Below are 20,980 nucleotides of genomic sequence, written 5' to 3'. Positions count from 1 at the left end.
CTATGGTGTTGGCATGAGGGGACCAGGACAGGTTGTTGGTGATCTGTTACTTAATACATAAATACTTGAAGCTCTCGACTCTTACTACTTTGTCCCCATTGGTGGCTTGTTCTCTTTTATGCTTCCTGAAGTCGATGACAATCTCCTTCATTTTGTTGACATTGAGGGAAAGACTGTTGTTGCCGCACCAGTCCAGTTCACCAGATTCTGTCTGTGGCAACGCCTCAAGAACGCCTTTGCTTCAAAATATCTGCGCAGGGATAATTAGTTGGCTGAACACTGCCAGTTCCTATGCAAAAGTTCCCAATAGGAGGGCCAGTCTCTTATACTTCATGTTTGAATGGAGACCCTGTGAGACATGCAGAGAGCTGTAGCCTTATTCAATGCTCCAGGCAATAGTTCTCGGCAGTTTAAAAGGCGGGCCAATCTTCCAGCCTCTAAGCAAAACTGTCTGTGTTTTTCAGATTAAGTCTGTCGATAACATTTTGAGAATGCAAAGCTGGCGTTTTGAAACTGTGAGCCAACCACAACTTGGAGAATATAATATGCACCCTCTCCCCCACCATTGAGAGGTTAGGGTGCGTATTATATATGGTAAAAAATAACTAGGATTATTTTTGCAGCTGACCAGGAACACCTTTTCCTGATGAGTTGGGATTCATAATTGCTCACCAACTAGAAAGTTCACTCAGCAGTCATAGAAACATAGAAACTAGAAGCAGGAGTAGGCCATTTGGCCCTTCGAGCCTGCTTCACCATTCATTTTGATCATGGCTGATCATCGAATTCAATATCCTGACCCTCTCTTCTCTCCATATCCCTTGGCCTCTTTAGCCTCTAGAGTTATATCTATCTAATTTCTTCCTGAAATCAGACAACGTTTTGGCCTCAACTACATTTTGTGGTAGTGAATTTCACACATTCACCACCCTCTGGGTGAAGAAATTTCTCCTCACCTCAATTCTAAAAGGTTTACCCCCTATCCTCAAACTATGGCCTCCAAAGATGTGCGGGTTAGGTTGGTTGTTCATGCTAAAGTGCCTCATAGTGTCAGTGGGATGAGCAGCATTATGGGGATAGGGATTGGGTAGGAGTATTGTTGGTGCAGGCTCGATGGACTGAATGGCCTCCTTCTGCACTGTTTGATTCTATGATTCTGGTTCTGCACTCTCAGGTGGGTATAAGGCATGGCCACCAATTTAGACATGAAGATGTTTGGGGAGGATACGTCAAAAAGTAAAACTACAGTTTTTCCAACAATGGTGTAGTAAAGATTGTGAGAGATTAAAAAATTTATTCATGGGATCTAGTTATCGCTGACTAGAGTAAATTTACTGTCCATCTCTAATTGCCCTTAAGGAGGTGGTGGAGAGCTGCCTTCTTGTAGAGGGGACCAGGGTAACGCAAAGACTTTGGATTAGGATGCGGGGTCTGGAGGAGGTTGCAGAGATAAAATGGGATGATACCACAGTGGTTAGCACTGCTGCCTCACAGCGCCAGGGACCTGGGTTCGATTCCTGGCTTGGATCACTGTCTGTGCACGTTCTCTCTGTGTCTGCGTGGGTTTCCTCTGGATGCTCCGGTTTCCTCCCATAGTCCAAAGATGTGCAGGTTAGGTTGATTGGCCATGCTAAATTGCCCCTTCATGTTCCAAGATGTGTGGGTTAGCAGGATAAGTGTGTGGGGTTAGGGCCTGGCTAAGATGCTCTGTCAGAGTCAGTGCAAACTCGATGGGCTGAATATAATCCTTCTGCACTGTGGGGTTTCGATGATGGCTGAGAGAAATGATAACAAAGCAAAGCATATGTGATGATCTTCCAAACACAGATAGACTTATTAGACATAGACTTTCACCTCTTCAAATGAAAGGGAATTCTGTTCTTCATGTTGATCCATTGCTAATGCACAGCTTTAAGGAGAAGCCTTTAAATAATCCCTTTCCATGCAGACGGAATCTGAATGCAATCTCATAAACCACTGATGTCTGGGAAAGCCTTCAGCAGCTCTGTAACCTCGCCACAGGGAGAAAGGCAACATATTCCCAGAGATCTCACCAAAAAATGGGAGCGGGATGGAGCATAAAGGCAACACTACCCCTAAATAGAAATAATGATTAGAATGACACAGAAAATTACAAACCTGAATAAACCTGAGGATTGCTGCTGCCCATGTGTAACGGGACCCCCTCTGCTCGCTGACTGTGTCATGTCAGCTACGATTCTCACCAATTTTTACAAATGCACCATAGAAAACTTTTTTTCCAGTTGTATCACAGCTTGGTATGGGCTCCTGCTCTGCCCAAGACTGCAAGGAACTACAAAAGGTTGTGAATGTAGCCCAATCCATCACACAAACCAGCTTCCCATCCATTGACTCTGTCTACACTTCCCGCTGCCTTGGCAAAGCAGCAGCATAATTAAGGACCCCACGCACCCTGGACATTCTCTCTTCCACCTTCTTCCTTCGGGAAAAAGATACAAAAGTCTAGGGTCACGTACTAACCAACTCAAGAACAGCTTCTTCCCTGCTGCCATCAGACTTTTGAATGGACCTATCTCACACTAAGTTGGTCTTCCTCTGCACCCTAGCTATGACTGTAACACTCCTTTCTGCATTCCCTCCTTTCCTTCTCTGCGAATAGTATGTTTTGTCTGTATAGCGCGCAAGAAACAATACTTTTCGATGTATGTTAATGCATGTGACAATAATAAATCAAATCAGATCAAATCTGGAGCTTGAAGCTAAGGCAGCTAGTGACATTCTCATGTTGGATTGCTACAAAAACAGCAGCTTGCATCTGTATAATGCTTTGTATGTGGTTACACGGTGGGTCAGGTCTCAAACTGATGAGATGGAGTACAGGAAAGAGATAGAGAATCTGGTGAAATGGTGCGATGACAATAATCTCTCCCTCAATGTCAACAAAATGAAGGAGATTGTCATTGACTTCAGGAAGCGTAGTGAAGAACATGCCCCTGTCTACATCAATGGGGATAAAGTGGAAATGGTCAAGAGCTTCACGTTTCTAGGTGTCCAGATCACCAACAACCTGTCCTGGTCCCTGCTGCCAACACTATAGTGTGGGGTCGGGAGTGGGGTGGGTAGGTGTGGAGTGTGAGATGGAATGGGTGTGGGGCGTGAGATGGGGTTGTGTGTGTGGGGTGGGGGAGGAGTGAGGTGGGTGGGGGGGTGTTGTGGGTGTAGGGTGAAGGGGTGGGCGAGGGGGTGGTGTGGTGTGGGGTGAGGGTGGGGGGGTGGGGGGAGGCGGCAGCTTAAGGTGCAGCCTCCCTATCTAAGCTAAAGCAATAGAAGGTTTTACTTCTGTGAAAGAGGCAGGCTGAGTACAGTGAGTGATGGAGGCGAGAATCTACACTGTACGGCTCTGAGAGGGTTAAACAGCACATGGGTTGTCTGCTTCTCATTTCCGCCTAGTCTAATTCCTTCCTTTCAGTCTGTGACCACATTTCGAAGGTACTCATACCACGTACACTGGGGCTTTTAACATGACTAATGCATGATGTCACAACATCTGGACCTGTACGTTTTGAAGCCTGTTTCTCGGATGTTTACTGATCCACCAGACGCCCCAGTAGGACAGGAAAGAAATTTGTGCCCAATTCCAGTCAACGATGGGGTGGTACAATGATTAGCACTGCTGCCTCACAGCGCCAGGGACCCGGGTTCAACTCCCAGCTTGGGTCACTGTCTGTGCTGAGTCTGCATGTTCTCCCCGTGTCTGTATGGGTTTCCTCCGGATGCCCTTGTTTCCTCCCACTGTCCCAAAGACATGCTGGACAGGCAGATTGGCCATGCTAAATTGCCCCTTAGTGTCCAAAAAACGTGTGGATTAGTGGGGACATCGCTACGTCAAGCCTATCGAACCATTTCATTCTGTGAAAGCAATATACCAGGCCACCTCTCAAATTGCAGCAAGCCTATAATCTAAGGTTAAAACAAACCCAATGTGGACATGTATCAGGGTAAAATCATCGTAATGTGAGTAAAAGCTCCTATATCATAGAATCTTACAGTGCAGAAGGATGCCATTCCGCCCATTGGGCCTACACCGATAACAATCCCACCCAGGCCCTATCTCTGTGACACCACCTATTTACCCTACTACCCCCTCTGACACTAAGGACTATTTCAGCAATTTTAACAAGGTAAGTTTTCCAAAGGTACTTACTTACCTGGATGTGGTAATTTATAAAAAAACATTTATAAAAAAACTCAGCACCATTCCTGATTCCCCTGATTATTCCCAATCACCTCAACCCAATCACCGGTACTCCTGACTCCTGCTCCCACAAATCCTGGCCCCAGGAACTTATCCTAACTTTCAATTGAAAAATGTAGAGAGAACAAGGGAGATAAAAAGAAGTCCTGAAAGATTTGAAGACATGTGCCATCTAAGATGGTTACCATTGGCTTTAGTAGCTTGCTACAGTCTGAGACTTCACTTGTTGTCAAAGAGTGGCCCGCTGGTTAGCACTGCTGCCTCAGAGCTCCAGGGAATGGGGTTCAATCCCCGCCTTAGGTCACTGCCTGTGTGGAGTTTGCACTTTCTCCCCATGTCCACGTGGGTTTCCTCAGGATACTCCAGTTTCTCCCACAGTCTTAAAGACATGCTGGTTAGGTGCATTGACCCAAACGGGCACCAGAGATTGGCAAATAGGGCAATTTCACACTAACTTCATTGCAGTGTTAATATAACTTGTGACTAATAAATATACCTCAATGTACTTTTTGTAAGTGCCTAATCCTGATACCAGCAGGTCTCGAATGGCCTAATCCTGCTCCTAAATCCTACGCTCCTGATCTTTGCCAAACTCCCCCATCCTTGGCAGGTAAAAATTGCCGAGTTATAATGTAGCTATAATGTTGGAAAGTGGAGGCCAATTAGCGCACAGCAAGCTCCCACAAACATCAATGTGATAATGATGGGACGATGAATTCTTTACTGAAACAGGGACAGAAAATGCTGGACAATCTCAGCAGGTCTGACAGCATCTGTGAAGAGAGAGAATAGAGCCAACGTTTCGAGTCAGAGCTCTGACGAGACCAGACCTGCTGGGATTTTCCATCATTTTCTCTTTCAGAATCCAGAACACACAGTATTTTGCTTTTATTTTAATTTTTTGGCAATGTAGGCTGAGGGTAGGTATTGGTCAGGAAGAGGGGAGAACCTCACTGCTGCCTTCCAAATGGCGGGATCCTTTACTTCCACCTGAGACAGAAGAATGGGCCTTTCCCGTCTCCCCTCTGACCCAGCTTCAGAGGCCATTTTTTTATTACAAATGCAAAGAGGTTGGAGAAAGGACGTGGCCATTTTGAAGCACCCTCTCTCTCACTCATGTCATGGTATTCTGCTGCTACCTTCCTGTTGGAAGGCCTCTGACTGGCCCTCTGAATTGGACAGACTGCCCACCCATCATTAACAGTGAGCCCACCTGTGGTGATCAACTCTTTCATGGCAACACAGCAGAGTAAGGGTCAGGACTTGGAATGTGGAGTCGCCCCATGGCGAGAGAGGCCCCCCAGAAACATTTTGGGGCGAGTTTTCCCGCTCCGCCCACTGTGGAAATCGGAGCAGGTGAGGGACGGACCCATGGAAAGGTCCATTGACCTCAGGCGGGATTTTCCCGTTTCAGGGCAAGCGCAGCTGGAAAATCCCACCTTTGGGAGCTCGCTGCAGCCGTGTGCCTGCTGTCCAACTCTTATTAATAAATACCATTTGGTGTCTGCTGACAAAGGCTGTGAAAGGGCATCTTTGCACCACTCTCTGGCCACCAATTGGCTGTTCTTGGGAGAAGCAATGGGGTGACTGTTTCCCCACACAGTTTGGGTTTCCCAATTTGGGCCTGATGACAGGTTTCAGAAGCCCATGGGTCTCTGTGTGTCTAAGCGAACTATTCCATCATGAAGGACATCACAGGTGACTCTTCACCCAAGGTCTCCTTCAAAAGATGGCACTTTCAACAGCGCAACACTCTTTTTTTTAAAGTTCACTTATTTATTAGTGTCACAAACAGTGTCACATTAACTGTGAAAGTCCCCTCGTTGCCACACTCTGGCGCCTGTTTGGGTACATTGAGGGAGAATTTAACATGGACAATGTACCTAACCAGCACATCTTCTAGAGTCTGAGAGAAAATCAGATGAAACCCACGCAGACCCGGCACGGTAGCACAGTGGTTAGCACTGCTGCTTCACAGCTCCAGGGTCCCGGGTTCGACTCCTGGCTCAGGTCACTGTCTGTGTGGAGTTTGCACATTCTCTTGATGTCTGCCTGGGTTTCCTCCAGGTACTCCGGTTTCCACCCACGGTCCAAAGATGTGCTGGTTAGGTTGATTGGCCAGGCTAAGTAATTGCCCCTTAGTGTCCAGGGATGTGTAGGTTAGAGGGATTAGTGGGTATAATATGTAGGGAGATGGAGGTAAGGCCTAGGTGGGATTGTGTTTGGTGCAGACTCGATGGGTCAAAGGGCCTCTTTCTGCACTGTAGGACTCTGTAAGTCTATGACCCAGGGGGACAATGTGCAGACTCCGCACAGGCGGTGATCCAAGCTGGGAATCGAACCTGGGACCCTGGCATTATGAGGCAGCGGTGCTAACCCACTGTGCTACCCCTCACTCGATATTCCACTGTGAATATCAGCCTTTATCTTTGTGCTGAGGCCTCTGGATCTGCACACTACATGGTGTCTCCAGGACATTTAGATAAACATCTCAAGAGGCTTCAAGGTAAAATGTAGGTTATCGGTATCAGAGGCACTAACCTGAGTCCCAGCCTTGAAAACAAATGCTGCCATTTGGGTGGAACAAGCATTTTCTGTACATATGACTCATGCGATCAGCAAGTTCATCGTTATTTGACCTCATGAACTTCCAGCCTGCTTTTGCACAGCTCTCACCGACAGTAGGAGTTGTTTAAGGAACCTTATCTGAGAAGATTATGCTTGAGACATCCTGTGCTTGATTCTGAATCATTGGAAGAAGCTGTTGTTATCTGGAACGTTCTGTCTGAAAGGAGTGGTGGCAGCAGCTCCGATAATAACTTTCAAAAAGGGAATTGGACAAATAGTCGAAAAGGCAACATTTAGATCATAGTCATGGACACAGGCCCTTCAGCCCAACTTGTCCATGCCATCTTTTTTTTAAACCCCTAAGCTAATCCTAATTGCCCCTATTTGGCCCAGATCCCTCTATATCCATCTTACCCATGTAACTATCTGAATGCTTTTTAAAAGACAACATTGTGCCCACCTCTACCACTACCTTTGGCAGCTTGTTCCAGACACTCGCCACCCTGTGTGTGAAAAAATTGTCCCTCTGGACACTTTTGTATCTCTCCCCTCTCACCTTAAACCTATGCCCTCTAGTTTTAAACTCCCCTACCTTTGGGAAAAGATATTGACTATCTATCTTGTCTATGTCGCTCATTATTTTATAGACCTCAATAAGATCACCCCTCAGCCTCCTACACTCCACAGAAAAAAGTCCCAGTCTCTCCTTAACCCAAGCCATCAAGTTCCAGTAGCATCCTAGTAAATCTTTTCTGCACTCTTTCTAGTTTAATAATATCCTTACCATAATAGGGTGACCAGAATTGCGCACAGTATTCCAAGTGTGGCCTCACCAATGTCTTGTACAACTTCAACAAGACGTCCCAACTCCTGTATTCAATGTTCTGACCAATGAAATCAAGCACGCCAAATGCCTTCTTCACTACTTTGTCCGCCTGTGACTCCACTTTCAAAGAGCTATGAACACGTACCATTTGCAGGACTATGGAGAAATATGGGACTAACTAACCAACTAACAAGGGAGCACGGTAGCACTGCTGCCTCACAGCATCAGGGACTCGGGTTCAATTGTTGCTTTGGATGACTGTGTGAAGTTTGTATGTTCTCCCCGTGGCTGTGTGGGTTTCCTCAGGTGCTCAGTCCGCAATTAGCTGGATTGGCCATGTTCAATTGCCCCTTAGTGTCTCAAGATGTGTAGGTTAGGAGGATTAACCAAGGAAAAATGTGTGTGGTTACGGGGATAGGACAGTGATGGGTGGGATGTTCCTTTGGAGAGTTGGTACAGACCCAATGGGCCAAATGGCCTCTCTTTCTGCACTGTAGTGACTGCTGTTATGTTGGCAATGTGGCAGCTGTGTTACACAAGGCAAATTCCCACTGGTGAGGTGAATTATAGCTCAATCTCTTTTTAAGGGGGAGATGTTAGCCAAATTACGAGGGTGGCACGGTGGCACAGTGGTTAGCACTGCTGCCTCACATTGCCAGAGACCTGGGTTCAATTCTGGCCTTGAGTCATCACTGTCTGTCTGGAGTTTGCACGTTCTCCCCGTGTCTGTGTGGAGTTTGCATGTTCTCCCCATGTCTGCGTGGGTTTCCTCCAGGTGCTCCAGTTTCCTCCCACAGCCCAAAGACGTGTGGGTTAGGTGGATTGGCCATGCTAAATTGCCCCTTGGTGGCAGGGGACCAGCTAGGGTAAATATATGGGGTGATGGGGATAAGGCCTGGGTGGGATTGTGGTCGGTGCAGGCTCGATGGGCCAAATGGCCTCCTTCTGCACTGTAGAGATTCTGTGATTCTATGAATAATCCTCACTCTCTATGAATAACACTATGAACTGTGAAGAAATAATAAACAGCAACAAACAAAGCAACAGTGAGATGCCATCTCGATGGCCAGATCTACAGGATGGAACATCTGACCGGCATTTATTTTTCAATCAACACTAATACGAACATGGCCATTGTCACATTGCTGTTTACGGAATTCACTGCGTGCAAAGCTATTGCTGCATTCGCCTCATTGCAACACTTCACACAAGCATCACTGATTGTGAAGCATTTGAGAGATGCCGTGGTCGTGAAAAGCATGATATAAATGCAAGTTCTTTCCTCCACCTGCTCTTATTCCATCCTGTCCATTCATACTTTGCCCACTGGATCCGTGATGGCTGGATGTGGCCTCGACTCTCATTAAAAGGGTGACAATTCTGACAATACAGAAGCTCTCTTGAGACAACTCTGGATGTTAGGCCCAAAGATCTTTCATAGAATCACAGAATCCCTGTAGTGCAGAAGAGAACTTTTGACCAATCGAGTTTGCACCCACTCTCTGACAAATTGTGTTACCCAGGCCCTTTCCCCTGCCCTATCCCCACACATTTCCCATGGCTAATCCATCTAACCTAAGGGGCAATTTAGAATGGCAAATCCCCTAACTTGCACATCTTTGGGGTGGGGGGGTGGAAACCAGAGCACCCAGAGGAAACTCACTCAGACACAGAGAGAACATGCAAACTCCACACAGACATGGGGAGAACATGCAAACTCCACACAGACATGGGGAGAACATGTAAACTCCACACAGACATGGGGAGAACATGCAAAGTCCACACAGACATGGGGAGAACATGCAAACTCCAACAGTCACCCAAGGCCAGAATTGAACCCAGGTCCCTGGCATTGTGAGGCAGCAGTGCTAACCATTGCGCCACTGTGCCGCCTTGTGTATCCTGTGTATACCCAGTGTAAATTGGCCAAGCTGTAGAAGTGCTGTCTTTCAGATGAGATGTTAAAGTGAGTCTTGGGATGTTTTGTTGAAGTTGTACAAGACGTTGGTAAGGCCAACACAGTGGAATACTGTGTGCAATTCTGGTCACCCTCTTATTAGTAAACTGGAAAGCGTGTAGAAAAGATTTATTAGGATGCTACGGGGACTTGATGGTTTGGATTAGTGAGAGGCTGGATAGACTGGGACTTTTATCTCTGGAGCATAGGAGGCTGAGGGGTGATCTTATAGAGGTCTATAAAATAATGAATGGCATAGATCAGTTAGATAGTCACAGATCCAGTGGGGAAAATATGAATGGATAGGATGGAATTAGTGCAGGTCACAGATCCAGTGGGGAAAATATGAATGGGTAGGATGGAATGAGAGCAGGTGGAGAAAGAACTTGCATTTATATCACACTTTTCACAACCTCAGCATCTCTCAAATGTCTGCCCTCTCAGGTGGAAGGAGATGATCTGTACAGTTGCGTTATTTTGAAGGAGAGGAGGGGAAATTGGTCTCAATATCCTGACCAATGTCCACCCTTCTGCACACACCACTGAAACAGATTATTGATCATGGTCATGTACATTGCTGTTTCTGGGATCTTGCTGTGTGCAAATTGGCTGCCATGTTTCCTACATTACATCAGTGACTACCTTTCAATATCCTACACCTGAACCCTCAAACCAGCTCCCCCACATGTGGCAGAGTGGGCCAATTGGGCACTGGACTCACATCTATCTCCAAATCCATCGAACCAGGGTGGGACTGAGTCACCCTCGCTCCCGAGGGACTGTACAGGATTTTGATTTGATTTGATTTGATTCATTATTGTCACATGTATTAACATACACTGAAAAGTATTGTTTCTTCCGTGCTATACAGACAAAACATACTGTTCATGGAGAAGGAAACGAGAGAGAGCAGAAAGTAGTGTTACAGTCATAGCTAGGGTGTAGAGAAAGATCAACTTAATGCAAGGTAAGTCCATTCAAAGTCTGACAGCAGCAGGGAAGAAGCTGTTCTTGAGTCGGTTGGCACGTGACTTAGACTTTTGTATCTTTTTCCCGGTGGAAGAAGGTGGAAGAGAGAATGTGTGCGATGTATGGGGTTCTTAATTATGCTGGCTGCTTTGCCGAGGCAGTGGAAACTGTAGACAGAGTCAATGGATGGGAAATTGGTTTGTATGATGGATTGGGCTACATTCACGAACTTTTGTAGTTCCTTGCGGTCTTGGGCAGAGCAGGAGCCATACCAAGCTGTGATACAACCACAAAGAATGCTTTCGATGTTGCATCTGTAAGAATTGGTGAGAGTTGTAGCTGACACGCCAAATTTCCTGAGTCTTCTGAGAAAGTAGAGGTATTGGTGGACTTTCTTAACTATAGTGTCGGTATGGGAGGACTAAGATAGGTTGTTGGTGATCCGGACACGTAAAAACTTGAAGCTCTCGACCCTTTCTACTTTGTCCCCGTTGATGTAGACAGGGGCATGTTCTCTGTTACATTTCCTGGAGTCAATGACAATCTCCTTCATCTGTTGACATTGAGAGAGAGATTATTATTACCGTATCAGTTCACTTTATAAACATTTCATTTGTATAAAATGCTTTCAGACATCCAGTGATCATGAAAAGTGCTATATAAATGATGGTCCTTATTTCTCGATCTTTCTTTTGGTCTGATATACCTGAACCTGGTCCCAGCAAGACATTCCACCAGCGATTGTACAAAGTTTCAAGGCAATGTGATCAACCCGTAGTAAAAACTTTCAATCTTCTTCAGTGTTTATTCATTTGTAAGACGAACGATAGATTTTCCTCTATCTCTTCCTTGTAGGTCACAAGACTTTCAGAAACATAATGCCTTTCACGCTTATGGATCTTCCAAAGTATTTCATAGCCAATGAAGGAGTATTGGTGTCAGCAGTGTTGTAATGTCAGATACACAGCAACTTAATCTTCCCACGGTAAACTCCCACAAACAGCAATGTATCTAAGATCAAATAATTGAACCGCGATCCTACTGGCTCACCGCACCAGTTGACCAGTGTGGTGACCCGGTAAGATTGCATGAGAAGCTAAAAATCCATTTAGTGCCCAGATTTTCGCCTCGCCCAATCTGACTGGCCCTGTTTTGCTGGCGAAACTGGCACCCTGACACTGCCCACCAGGAATCCTGGCACTGCCCGCCAGGCATCGTAACTGTGCCAGGAGCAATGCCAAATCACTGGGGCCTGAGTGGGGGTGGGGGAATGACGGGGTGGAAGGCAAGGAGGAGATCGGCAGTAGGGGGAAGCTCTGAAATTTTGAGGGGGCGGGGGAACTCTGTTGACAGTGGGTGATCGGCAGGGGGAGGGGAAATCTACAGGAGTGATGATCAGCTGGAAGTCACAGGGAGCAATTGGCAAGGGCGGGGTTGTGGGGGGAAAGGGAGGGGATGATGACGGTTGGGAGGGTGGCAGGAGATCATTGAGTTCATTGGGGGATCAGGGCACTCACAATAGGGCCCCACGCACTCTGGCTTCACCACCGAGGTTAAGTACCAACCCTCTTCTCCTGGCGAGAATAGCATCCAGGATCTTTTTTGGCACTGAGTGCTGGAAGACAGTGACTAACGGTTCGCTGAAAAATACAACACCATTCTCTCCCATTTTCTTGCTTGCTCAGCACTTAGAATTTGTTTCCATAAGATGGCATCCTTTCTTTTACCATGTTGGTTGAGGGCTAAATATTGGAGAGACGTGCCCGCTTTTCTGCAAAATAGAGTTCTTTTCTGTCCACTTGAGAGAGCAAACAAAGTTTTAGTCCTGTTGGAAAGACAGCAGGCAGAATTTTACCGGCGCGTCAGCCCGAGGTTCGTACAATCCTGCCCAAGGCCAACGGAAAATGCCATTCTCCAAGCCTCGCCTGCCCCTGGAATTGGGGCGGGCGTGCCAGTAAAATTCCAGCTGGCATCTCCAACAGAGCAGCACTCCCTCAGCACAGCACTGGCGCCGACAGGCTGGCTAATGCTATGGAATGGGATTTGAATCCACAAGCTTCTGACTCAAAGGGGCAAGTGCTGCCCACGGAGTCACAGCGAAGAGGATTCCCACGTCGGGGTCGCTGTATAATTAAGGCCTGATGGTATATACTTGCTTGGAGTCGCGCTTCAGCCTTATAATCTTATATATTTATTAGAGGCAGACAAGTGTGCCATTGAAATAAAAACGACCTTAGCCCAAAAATGGCCTCTCGGTGTGCTGAGATAACCACTGCTGACTTGCTTTTATCTCACCGGGGTGAGTTATCCCAGTATCTCAGTGGGTACATGTACTGAGTGTTCTCATACGCAACCCCCCTATCTTTGCGGCATACCACAATCAGTTGCAGAATAAAGTTCTCTTTGAATCAGTCATTTTCCTTCACCACCCCCATCTTCGAAGGGTCTCACTTAACTTTCCACTTTACACGTAACCAGTTCTGAATAGCCAATTGTGTGATTTTTAGCATCCATTCGGGAGATTACATTTTTCTTTGCATTCAGACCACACTTTGAGTTCCCCAAATTCCTTTGACTTTGTGAATCATAGAACATAGAACATTACAGCGCAGAACAGGCCCTTCGGCCCACGATGTTGCGCCGACCAGTTTTTAAAAAAAAACACTGACCCACTAATCTAAACCAATCCCTTTTCGTCCATAAACCTATCCAGAGATCTCTTAAACGCCCCCAAACTAGGCGCATTTACAACTGCAGCAGGCAGGGCATTCCAATCCCTCACCACCCTCTGGGTAAAGAACCTACCCCTGACATCCGTCCTATAACTACCCCCCCTTAATTTAAAGCCATGCCCCCTCGTGCTAACTTTCTCCATCCGAGGAAAAAGGCTATCACTATCCACCCTATCTAAACCTCTAATCATCTTATATGTTTCAATAAGATCCCCTCTTAGCCTCCTTCTTTCCAGCTAAAACAACCCCAAATCCCTCAGTCTCTCCTCATAGGACCTCCCCTCCATACCAGGCAACATCCTGGTAAACCTCCTCTGCACCCTCTCCAAAGCCTCCACGTCCTTCCTGTAATGCAGGGACCAGAACTGCACACAGTACTCCAAGTGCGGCCGCACCAGAGTTGTGTACAGTTGTAACATGACGCTGCGACTCCTAAATTCAATCCCCCTAACAATAAACGCCAAGACACCATATGCCTTCTTAACAACCTTATCTACTTGATTCCCAACTTTCAGGGATCTATGTACACATACACCTAGATCCCTCTGCTCCTCCACACTATTCAAAGTCCTCCCGTTAGCCCTATACTCAACACATCTGTTACTCCTACCGAAATGAATTACCTCACACTTCTCTGCATTAAACTCCATCCGCCACCTCGCGGCCCAGCTCTGCAACCTGTCTAAGTCACCCTGCAAACTATGACACCCTTCCTCACAATCTACCACACCTCCGACTTTGGTGTCATCAGCAAACTTACTAATCCACCCAACTATACCCTCATCCAGATCATTAATAAAAATTACAAACAGCAGTGGCCCCAAAACAGATCCCTGAGGCACACCACTCGTAACCGAACTCCATGACGAATATTCACCATCAACCACCACCCTCTGTCTCCTATCTGCTAACCAATTCCTGATCCAAGTACCTAGATTACCCCCAATCCCATACATCTGCATTTTCTGCAGAAGCCTACATGTTATCACACAGAGACAAAATTATAGATCATCATAGAACCCTACAGTGCAGAAAGAGGCCCTTCGGCCCATCAGGTCTGCGCTGACCACAATCCCACCCAGACCCTACCCTCATATCCCTACATATTATTGCCCGCTAATCCCTCTAACCTAAGCATCTTAGGACACTAAGGGGCAATTTCTTAGCACAGCCAATCAACCTAATCCGCACATCTTTGGACTGTGGGAGGAAACCAGGGCACCCAGAAGAAACCCACGCAGACACGAGGAGAATGTGCAAACTCCACACACAGACAGTGACCCGAGCTGGGAATTGAACCCAGGTCCCTGGAGTTGTGAAGCAGCAGTGCTAACCACTGTGCTACCGTGCCGCCCCAAAACTTCCAACCTCGGTCGATTTTTCTCTCCTGTTCACCATGCAGATGTTAGAAGATGTATTCGTCACACAAAAAGATTCAACTTGGAGTCTTCATGTTTTATAACTGATCCCCAATTGTGTCAGCCAGCAGTAATTGGTCAGCCTGCAAATCAGGTGGCGCTGCTGTAGGAGTCTGTGTCTAAGTTGATAAAAGCAAATTACTGCAGATGCTGGAATCTGAAACTGAAAGAGAAAATGCTGGAAAATCTCAGCAGGTCTGGCAGCATCTGTAATGAGAAAAAAGAGTTGACATTTCAAGTCCAGATGATCGTTTGTCAATGCTTTGGATGAACTGCGTGGAGCTTTGACACAGTCAAAATGTCAGCTGTTTTCTCTCCTCACCGATGCTGCCAGGCCTGCTGAGATTTTCCAGCATTTTCTCTTTTGGTTTTATATTAAGTTGATCTTTCTATGGCTGTAGCACTATATTCTGCACTTCTCCTTTCCTTCTCCCCAATGTACTCTGTGAATGGTATGCATTGTCCACATAGCATGCAAGAAACAATACTTTTCACTGTATACCAATGTATGTGACAATAATAAATTAAATCAAATCAAAGCTTATCGCAAAAATAAAAGCTCATGGTGTAGGGTGTAACATATTGGCATGGATTGAAGATTGGTGAGCCAATGGAAAATAGTTGGCATAAATGGTTCTCTGTCTGGTTGGCAGGGTGTGGTGACTTATGATAGATTGATTTGTTATTGCTATAGATTCAAAACATATCATTCATCAAGTACATAGGGAAGCAGGGAAGGAGAGAATGCAGAATGTAGTGTTATAGTCATGGCTGGAGTATAGAGAAAGATCAACTTAATGCGAAGTAAGACCATTTAAAAGTCTAATGGCAGCAGTAAGGAAGCTCTTCTTGAATTGTTTGGTATGTGTTTTCAGACTTCTATATCTTTTTCCCAATGGAAGTCGGTGGAAGAGAGTACGTCTGGGGTCCATTGGGTCCTTGTTTATGCTGGCTGCTTTTCCAAGGCAGTGGCAAGTGTAGACAGAGTCAATGGATGGGAGGCTGGTTTGCATGATGGATAGGGGTACATTCATGACCTTTTGTAGTTTCTTGTGGTCTTGGGCAGAGCAGGAGCCGTAACAAGCTGTGATACAACCAGAGAAAAAGCTTTCTATGGTGTATCTGCAAAAATTGGTGAGAGTCACAGTGCAAACATTGCCACAGGGATTAGTCCTGGGTCCTCAGTATTTTACAATATATATAAATGACTTGGGTGAGGGGACTGAAGGGATGGTTGCTAATTTTGCTAATGACACAAAGATAATTAGGGAAGTAAATTGTGAAGAGGACATAAGGAGGCTAGAAAAGGACACAGAAGGTAGATTGGGTGGGCAGAATTCTGGCAAGTGGAATATAACATGGGCAAATGTGAAGCTGTCCATTTTGACAGAAATAATTTTAAAAAAGCATATTACCTAAACAATGAGAGATTGCAGACTTCTCTGAGGTGTAGAGGGATCTGGGTGTCCCAGTGCATGATACATAAAAGGCTAGTTTGCAGGTTCAGCAAGTAATTCGGAAAGCTAATAGAATGTTATCATTTATTGTGAGGGGAATTGTTGAAACGAGTAAGAAGATTATGCTTCTGTTATATAGGGCATTAATAAGACCACATTTGGTGTATTGTGTACAGCATTGGTCACCTTAGTTAAGGAAAGATGTAAATGCGTTAAAAGCAGCTCAGGGAAAGTTTACTAGACTAATACCAGGAATGGGCAGATGTTTTATGAGGAAAAATTGGAGAGGCTAAGTTTGTATCCACGAGAGTTTACAAGAGTAAGAGGCAGCCTGATTGAAACCTTTAAGTTCCTGTATTGACAAGGTGGAAGTGGAGGGGATGATTCCTCTTGTCAGAGAATTGAGAACTGGGGTCACTGATTAAAAATAATGGGTCACGCATTTAAGACAGGGTTCCCTTCCTCAAAAGGCAGTGGAAACAGTCTTTGAATATTTGCATGGAGTTTGCATGTTCTCCCAGGGTCAGCGTGGGTTTCCTCCCAGACTCCAAAGATGCGCAGTTTAGGTGGATTGGTCATGCTAAATTGCTCCTTATAGCCCCAAGATGTGTAGGTTAGGGAAAAGAAAATGACTGCAAATGCTGGAATCTGAAAAAAACAGAAAATTCTGGAAAATCTCAGCAGATCTGACTGCATCTGTGGAGAGAGAATTGAGCCAATGTTTTGAGTCAGCTCCGAGGAAGAATCATCCAGATTCATACAGGTTAGATGTGGATGTCAAATTGCACCTTAGTGTCCAAAATGTGCAAGTTAGATGCATGAAGATACGGCGATAGGGCAAGGGAGGAGGTGGGTAAGATGCTCATAGGAGAGTCAATGCAGATTTGATGGGCCGAATGGCCTCATTCTGCACCATAGGGATTTTATGATTCAATGATTTTTAAGGCAGAGCCAGGTAAATTCTTGAATAACAAGAGGCTGAGAGGCTATTGGTAGACAGGAATATGTGGCTGAAGTTACAATCAGATCAGCCATGATCTTACTGAATGAGGGAACAGGTCTGAGGGGCCTAGTGGCCTCCTCCTGCTTCTAATTCCTATGTTTGTATGAGACGCTGACTAAGTTCTTCTGAAGAATTTTTCATTGTTGGAAATATTTTGGTCAGGGTGAAATCTCCTACCTTTCTTCACAGTAGTGTCAAGGAATCTTTTGGTGGCAAAGTGGTTAGCACTGCTGCCTCACAGCGCCCAGGGGCCTGGGTTCGATTCCTGGCTTGGGTGACTGTGTGGAGTTTGCACTTTCTCCCCATGTCTCTGTGGATTTCCTCCGGGTGCTCCGGTTTCCTGCCACAGTCCAAAAAACATGCTGGTTAGGTGCATTGGCCATGCTAAATTCTCCCTCAGTGTACCCAAACAGGCGCCGGAGTGTGATGACTAGGGCATTTTCACAGTAACTTCACTGCAGTGTTACTGTAAGCCTACTTGTGACACTAATGTGGGCGGCACGGTAGCACAGTGGTTAGCACTGCTGCTTCACAGCTCCAGGGTGCTGGGTTTGATTCCCGGCTTGGGTCACTGTCTGTGTGGAGTTCGCACATTCTCCTCGTGTCTGCGAGGGTTTCCTCCGGGTGCTCCGGTTTCCTCCCACAGTCCAAAGATGTGCGGGTCAGGTTGATTGGCCATGCTAAGAAATTGCCCCTTAGTGTCCAGGGAAGTGTAGGTTAGAGGGATTAGTGGGTATAATTATGTAGGGATATGGGAGTAGGGCCTGGGTGGGATTGTGTTTGGTGCAGACTCGATGTGCCAAAGGGCTTCTTCCTGCATTGTAGGGTTCTATGATTCTAATAAATAAAACTTTAGTTGCCCGAGGGCAGTTGACAGCCAACCACATTGCCTAGGCTCTGGAGTCACATGTAGACCAGACAGGGTAAGGACGGCAGATTTCCTTCCCTAAAGGGCATTAGTGAACCAGATGGGCTTTCCTGACAATCGCCAATGGCTTCATGGTCATCAGTAGATTCTGAATTCAGCATTTTTCTTTTGAATTCAAATTCCACCAAATTCGAGCACCAGAACGTTAGCTGAGTTTCTGGATTAATAGTCTAGCGGTAATACCACGAGGCCATCGCATCCCCTTTCGTGGCACGTTGGACAGGGCACTAATTGAGGCACTGGGGGAAAACCAGCCTCTGTCTCTTTTCTCAGCCATGTGCTGTGGTTCTCAAAATAGTTTCCAGAAATTATAGCCCGGAACATTCAAAGATCAATTCTTTTTTTTCCTGCCGCAAAATGAAAATGATATTTTCATCTGTACGAAATTATATCTTGCCAATGACTAAATTGGCAACAGTCCTCGATGGGTCTGCTGTAAACCTCAGCCCACTGATAGTGAATAATAAGTGCCGTCTTTTCTGATCTCTTGAGATCACTCTGCTTTGATCTCCTGCAGCTGTAAAGCCCCTTATTACAATATTTTTAGTCATCCATTGAATGGTGGCCTACCCAGCTAACCCAATCTGACTACAGAAAGGGTTCATTGACTCAGGGGAACAAAACCACAGGAATAGATCCATGGTTTTATTAAATCTTGCGGGAAACAGCGAACATATATTATTTTAAGGCTTAATGAATTGTAAGAATACTTCTTGTTGCAATATTCATAGCGTCATGGAATGCCTACAGTGCAGAAAGAGGCCATTTGGTCCATCAGATCTGCACTGACACCAATCCCACCCTGGCCCGTAACCCTACATATTTACCCCGCTAGACCCCCTGACACTAAGGGGTTACTTAACACGGCCAATCTGTCTAACCCGCACATTTTTGGACTGTGGGAGGAAACCAGAGCACTCAGAGGAAACCCACACAGGCACAGGGAGAATGTGCAAACTCTGCGCAGACAGCGACCCGAAGCTGGCAATTTAACCTGGATCCTTGGCACTGTGAGGCAGCAGTGCTAACCACTGTGCCACTCTGACGCCAAATGTTAAACCAGGATAAGGATGTTACTGGGATGCAATATATGGTGAGATTATGTAAAGTTTACATAGCACAGAAACAAGCTGTTTGGGTAAACATGTCTACGCTGGTGGGTAGGTTCCTCCTAATTGATTCCATCTCCCTCTGTCCACACATCCTCCTGTTTCTCTCTCCCTCAGGGACGACATCATTTACATTTAACTGTAGATATTTTCCTGTAAACACAACTATTTTGCCTATGTGATTTGCCTCAGAAATGTCGATGTTAATGAGCTCCACCTTCTAACCACACTCTGGGTCATAATTTCACTTGATTTTTGGTGACGATCTCACATTCATAGCCCCTGTTAGAAACATCGGGGACGATTCTCCCAAGGCGCTGAATCGTTGGGAAAACTGTTCTAGATCCTGACTGTTCTGTTCAGTTCAGCGTCTCACCTGAATCTCCGCACTCTGTGCACTGCAGAGGTCCCAGTCGGGAATCTCATTAAAAACCCAGGGGGGAACCTATTTGCGCTGGAGTTTGACAGTTCTGGAATTCTGTGCAGTGGCCCTGATCTGTCAGACTCCCCAGTTGCTGGCAACTTGATCACCGGCCAGCCCGGGACCCCTGCAGCACTGTCCCTCCAGCAACCCCCCAAAGCCCAATCGCGACCCCCACGATTCCTGACCCCTCCTGCCCCAGAGCGCCCCAATGCCCAGACCCCAGAGTGGCAATCCCCTTGCCCCCCCCCCTCACTCTGGTAGACACCACCCCCCCACTGCTGACCACCCCCTTGGATCAGACCCCCCCCCCTCCCCCACCAACCACCGCAGACCACCCCTCCCCCCAATCGCTGTCCTTCCTCCATCCCAGATCAACAGCCATGCAGAGTGGCAACGGGATCTCCCCCCCAACCCCCACCCCCACCACCGTTTGCACCAATGCCCTGTCCACAATAGGCCCCTCCCACTTGGCATTGCCTGATGGGCAGTGCCAAGGTGCCCCCTGGGCATGGACATATGGCAACACCAGGGGAACCACCTCCCACTGCCCAACCCCCTGGGGGCCCCCAGTTGCCCACCCCTTCATTCCGGCGGGATCCCCGATCGTGGGGAGGTAGTGTAAATCCCATCGGAATTAAGTACTCCGAGCAGGGTGGGAGATAATAATTTGCCGGGTGTTAGTGATGGAAAGGTGGTAGGACTGGAGGGTCTTAATGACATTACTGTTACTAGAGAGGCGGTGCTCGACAGACTGGAGGGGCTGATTGTGGACAAGTCCCCAGGACCGGATGGAATGCATCCGAGGGTTCTGAAAGAAATGGTGGAGGTGATAGTGGATGCATTGGTGGTTATTTTCCAGACGTCGCTGGATTCCGGGGAAGTGCCGGAAGATTGGAAAACGGCTAATGTTACGCCGTTGTTTAAGAAGGGTGCCAGGCAAAAGGCGGGGAATTATAGGCCAGTTAGTTTAACGTCTGTGGTAGGTAAAATGCTAGAATCCGTCATTAAGGAGGAAATTGCGAGGCATCTTGAAGGGAATTGCTTGATAGAGCAGACGCAGCACGGTTTCATTAAAGGGAAGTCGTGTCTGACAAATTTACTGGAGTTCTATGAGGATGTGTCTCGGGCGGTGGATAGAGGAGAGCCGGTGGATGTGGTCTTTCTGGATTTTCAGAAGGCGTTTGACAAAGTACCTCATAAGAGGTTATTGCAGAAGGTCAGGGGACATGGAGTTGGGGGTAGGGTGTTAGCGTGGATAGAGGATTGGTTGTCAAATAGGAGGCAGAGAGTGGGGGTCAACGGGTGCTATTCGGATTGGCGGATGGTGACTAGTGGAGTGCCCCAGGGGTCGG

This window comes from Carcharhinus amblyrhynchos, chromosome 20 (assembly GCF_965287045.1).
Source record: "Carcharhinus amblyrhynchos chromosome 20, sCarAmb.v2.hapA, whole genome shotgun sequence".
Classification (NCBI taxonomy): Eukaryota; Metazoa; Chordata; class Chondrichthyes; order Carcharhiniformes; family Carcharhinidae; genus Carcharhinus; species Carcharhinus amblyrhynchos.
Note: the sequence above shows the minus strand (reverse complement) of the source record.